Source organism: Erinaceus europaeus, chromosome 11 (assembly GCF_950295315.1).
Source record: "Erinaceus europaeus chromosome 11, mEriEur2.1, whole genome shotgun sequence".
NCBI lineage: Eukaryota > Metazoa > Chordata > Mammalia > Eulipotyphla > Erinaceidae > Erinaceus > Erinaceus europaeus.
The window spans coordinates 61,126,645-61,132,574 of record NC_080172.1 but is presented as its reverse complement, the minus strand read 5'-3'; positions in this window follow the sequence as shown (position 1 = coordinate 61,132,574).

Here is a 5,930-nt window from a genome sequence, read left to right as displayed (position 1 = left end):
TTAAACTGCTTCAATACTTGCTTCAGTAGCTACTGTAATTCCTGAGGTTGGTGAGTGCAATTGTCATAAAGGAATTTAGTACAATTTTGCTTCTACTCAAGACACAACAACTGAGGAACAACAGAGCATAAAAAAGAAACACATAAATCAAAAAAATGGGTAGATAAAAACCAAATAAACTGCTACTACAATGAATGAAGACAAGATCCCAGAAGAAACTACAAATCAGTCAGAAGTAACCATAGATAAGAAAAGTATGCAAGCAATAATAAACTTATTAATCACAGAAATGAAAACAACATTAGAGGAAAGGAATGGCAGTATTAGGGAAACAACAGTTGAGACCTCCAAGGAAAATACTGATTATCTTGAGGCAATTAGAGACTGAAAGCTGAAATAGCTGTAATGAAGAAAGAAGCTGAGGGAAGGGAAAGCAGACTAACAGAAGCAGAAAACAGAATTAGTCAGACAGAGGATGAGTTAGAGAAAACTAAGAAAGAGGTGAAAGAGCTCAAAAAGAGATTGAGAGACACTGAAAACAACAACAGAGACATATGGGATGATCTCAAAAGAAGTAACATTCATATAATTGGCCTGCCAGAGGAAGAAAGAGAGGAAGGAGAAGGAAACATTCTAGAGGAAATAATAGAAGAAAACTTCCCAGACCTGAATAACAGAAAGGACATGAAGATTCAAGAGGCCCAGAGAGTTACAAACAGAATCAACCCAGATCTGAAGACACCAAGACAAATCATAGTCACAATGAGAAGAAGTAAGGATAAAGAAAGATCCTAAAGGCTGCAAGAGAGAAACAAAAAGTCACATACAGGGGAAAACCCATAAGATTATCTGCAGACTTCTCCACTCAAACTCTAAAAGCCAGAAGACAATGGCAAGATATCTATCGATCCCTGAATGAAAAAGAGTTTCAACCAAGGAGAATATATCCTGCTAGACTTTCATTCAAACTAGATGGAGGGATCAAAACCTTCTTAGACAAACAAAAGTTAAAGGAGGCAACTATCACCAAACCAGCCCTGAAAGAGGTTCTAAAAGACCTCTTATAAATAAGAACATCACTATAATACTTGCAATATATCAGAGCAAACAAATTTTTTTTTTGAACAATGGCACTACAATACATTAAATCCATAGTATCAATAAATGTCAATGGCTTAAATTCACCCATCAAAAGGCACAGAGTGGGGGGTGATGGATAGGAAACATAATCCAACCATATGCTGCTTGCAAGAATCCCATCTGTCACAACAAGATAAACACAGACATAAAGTGAAATGATGTAAAACTATCATACAGGCAAATGGACCACAAAAAAGGGCAGGAACAGCCATTCTCATCTCAGACACAATAGATTTTAAATAAAGTAATAAAAGATAGGCAAGGACATTACATAATTATTAGAGGATCAATCAACCAAGAAGACTTAACAATTATTAACATCTATGCACCCAATGAGGGGCCATCTAAATACGTCAAGCACTTACTGAAAGAATTTCAAAAATACATCAATAGTAATACAATAATAGTGGGAGACTTCAAAACCCCACTCTCACACTTAGACAGATCAACAAAGCAGAGAATCAACAAAGATACAAGAGAATTAAATGAAGAGATTGACAGACTAGATCTCTTGGACATTTTCAGAGTCCTTCACCCCAAAAAACTGGAATACACCTTCTTTTCAAATCCACATAACACATACTCAAGGATAGACCACATGTTAGGCCACAAAGACAACACCAATAAATTCAAGAGCATCGAAATCATCTCAAATATCTTCTCAGACCACAGTGGAGTAAAACTAACATTTAACAACAAACAGAAAATTATTAAAAGTCACAGAATTTGGAAACTAAACATCATACTTCTTAAGAACCACTGGGTCAGAGATTCACTCAAGCAGGAAATTCAAATGTTCCTGGAAACAAATGAAAATGAAGACACAACCTATCAAAATATTTGAGACACAGCTAAAGCAGTACTGAGAGGGAAACTTAGACCCATACAATCACATATTAAACACCAAGAAGAAGCTCAAATGAACAACCTTACTGCACACCTCAAGGATGTAGAGGAAGAGGAACAAAGGAACCCTAAAGCAACCAGAAGGACAGAAATCACTAAAATTAGAGTAGAAATAAACAACATCGAAAGTTAAAGAACCATACAAAAGATCAATGAAGCCAAATGTTGGTTCTTTGAAAGATTAAACAAAATTGACAAACCCCTAGCCAGACTCACCAAACAAAAAGAGAGAAGACTCAAATTAATAGAATTGTAAACGATGGAGGAGATATCACAACTGACACCATGGAAATCCAGAGAATCATGCGAAACTTTTATGAAGAACTATATGCCACCAGCTAGAGAATCCGGAAGAAATGGAACAATTCCTAGAAAAATATGCCCTTCCAAAACTGAACCAAGAAGAACTACAAAATCTAAATACACCAATCACAGACAAAGAAATTGAAACCATTGTTAAGAATCTCCCCAACAACAAAAGTCCTGGACCAGATGGCTTCATAAGAAAATTCTACAAAACTTTCAGGAAACAGTTAGTACCCATCCTTTTTAAGCTTTTCCATAAGATTGAAGAAACAGGATACTCTCTTCCACCTTCTATGAAGCCATCATCACCCTGATACCAAAAGCTGATAGGGACAGAACAAAAAAGGAAAACTACAGACCAATATCTCTGATGAACATAGATGCCAAAATATTAAGCAAGATCTTGGCCAACTGGATACAACAGCATATCAAAAAGATTGTTCATCACGACCAAGTGGGATTCATCCCAGGAATGCAAGGCTGGTTCAACATCCATAAGTCAATCAATGTCATTCACCACATCAATAAAAGCAAAGCCAAAAACCACATGATTATCTCAATAGATGCAGAGAAAGCCTTTGACAAAATTCAACACCCATTCATGCTCAAAACTCTACAAAAAATGGGAATAGCTGGGAAATTCCTCAAGATAGTGGAGTCTATATATAGCAAACCTACAGCCAACATCATACTCAATGGACAGAAGCTGAAAGCATTCCTCCTCAGATCAAGGACTAGACAGGGCTGTCCACTGTCACCGTTACTCTTCAACATAGTATTGGAAGTTCTTGCCATAGTAATCAGGCAAGAGAAAGAAATCAAAGGAATACAGATTGGAAGGGAAGAAGTCAAGCTCTCACTATTTGCAGATGATATGATAGTATATATAGAAAAACCTAAAGAATCCAGCAGAAAACTACTGGAAGTTACTAGGCAATATAGCAAGGTATCAGGCTACAAAATCAAATACAAAGATAAGTGGCATTTCTTTATGCAAACACTAAATCTGAAGTAGAAGACATCCAGAAATTACTCCCCTTTACCGTTTCAGCAAAATCAATCAAATACCTAGGAATAAAGTTGACCAAAGAAGTGAAAGACTTGTATGCTGAAAACTATGAGTTGCTACTCAAGGAAATAGAAACTGATACCGAGAAATGGAAAGATATCCTATGCTCATGGATAGGAAGAATAAATATCATCAAAATGAATATTCTCCCCAGAGCTATACACAAATTTAATGCAATACCCATCAAAGTTCCACCAAGCTTCTTTAAGAGAATAGAACAAACACTGCAATCATTTATCTGGAACCAGAAAATACCTAGAATTGCCAAAACCATCTTGAGGAAAAGAAACAGAAATGGAGACCTCACACTCCCAGACCTTAAACTATATTATAAAGCCATCATCATCAAAACAGCATGGTACTGGAACAAAAATAGGCACACAGACCAGTGGAGCACAATTGAAAGCCCAGAAATAAATCCCCAAACCTATGGACATCTAATCTTTGATAAGAGTGCCCAAAGGATTAAATGGAAGAAGGAGGCTCTCTTCAATAAATGGTGCTGGGAAAACTGGGTTGTAACATGCAGAAGAATGAAACTGAACCACTTTATCTCACCAGAAACCTTATCTCAACTCCAAATGGATCAAAGACCTGGATGTCAGACCACAAACAGTCAAGTACTTAGAGGAAAACATTGGTAAAACTGTTTCCCACCTACACCTCAAGGACATCTTTGATTAAATAAACCCAATTGCAAGGAAGATTAAAGCAGAAACAATCCAAAGGGACTACATAAAATTGAAAAGCTTCTGCACATCCAAAGAAACTGTTTCAAAGAGACCCCTCACAGAATGGGAGAAGATCATCACATGCCATACATCAGACAAGAAACTAATCACCAAAATATATAAAGAGCTCAGCAAACTTAGTACCAAAAAAAGCAAATGAACCCTTCCAAAAATGGGCAGATGATATGAACAAAACATTCACCTCAGAGGAGATCCAAAAGGCTAACAAACATATGAAAAACTGCTCTAGGTCACTGATTGTCAGAGAAATGCAAATTAAGACAACACTAAGATACCACCTCACTCCTGTAAGAATGGCATACATCAAAAAGGACAGCAGCAACAAATGCTGGAGAGGCTGTGGGGACAGAGGAACCCTTTTGCATTGCTGGTGGGAATGTGAATTGATCCAGCCTCAGTGGAGAGGAGTCTGGAAAGCTCTCAGAAGGCTAGACATGGACCTTCCATATGATCCAGTAATTCCTCTCCTGGGGTTATACCCCAAGGACTCCATAACACCCAACCAAAAAGAGGTGTGTACTCCTATGTTCATAGCAGCACAATTCATAATAGCTAAAACCTGGAAGCAACCCAGGTGCCCAACCCCAGATGAGTGGTTGAGAAAGCTGTGGCATATATACACAATGGAAGACTATGCAGCTATCCAGAACAATGAACCCACCTTCTCTGACCCATCTTGTACAGAGCTAGAAGGAATTATGTTAAGTGAGCTAAGTCAGACAGATAAAGATGAGTATGGGATGATCCCATTCATCAACAGAAGTTGACTAAGAAGATCTGAAAGGGAAACTAAAAGCAGGACCTGACCAAATTGTAAGTAGGGCACCAAAGTAAAAACCCTGTGGTGAGTGGTAGACATGCAGCTTCCTGGGCCAGTGGGGGGTGGGAGTGGGTGGGAGGGATGGGTCACAATCTTTTGGTGGTGGGAATGGTGTTTATGTACACTCCTAGCAAAATGTAGTCATAGAAATCACTAGTTAATTAATATGAGAGGGGGAAAATTAATTGTATGTCTCGAAGTTTTTTAAAACATAGACTGAGTCTTTTTAATATATAGGCTGTGTATTTGATATGCGGACTCTCTCAAAAGCCTAGACCAAGTAGATCAGAAGCAACCAATAGCACAGCTATTTACAAGATTTGGGTACTGTACAGCAAACCCTAACAAAAAGACTTTTCAAAGTTAACCCAATCACCAAATAATGTGATGATAACATTAACTATCCATTGTCTTTTTGAACCCTAAGACAGCAGGAATCTCACATCTTCACTATAGAGCCCCTACTTCCCCCAGTCCTGGAACCCTTGGATAGGGCCCACTTTCCTGTTTGCCTCTCCCAATCCATATCAAATAATATTACATCTGCCGATTGCAACCTAATCAACACAACGATTGCCACCTCAACATGCTACTTCAGACTGTGTCCAGAGACTTCACGTGTGTAATGACAACCCTTCACCTTCATTACTCGGGTGAAACCTTTCCTTTCATAGTATACTCTAATTTCATCTCAGGCGGTTCACTTTCTAACAAAGTCCCATAACCTAGATATACACCAGTTTCTGTGAGAGAGAGCATATGTTCACATGTATCCGTAAACTACTGCAAAATATATACCTGAAAGCAGAAGTACACTAGAGTTTGCAGTGAGTACTCCCCTAACATTTCCTCTCCACTATTCCAAGCTTTGGGTTCATGATTGCTCAACAATTTGTTTTTGCTTTGTATGTTAACTCTCTTTTCAGTCACCAGGTTC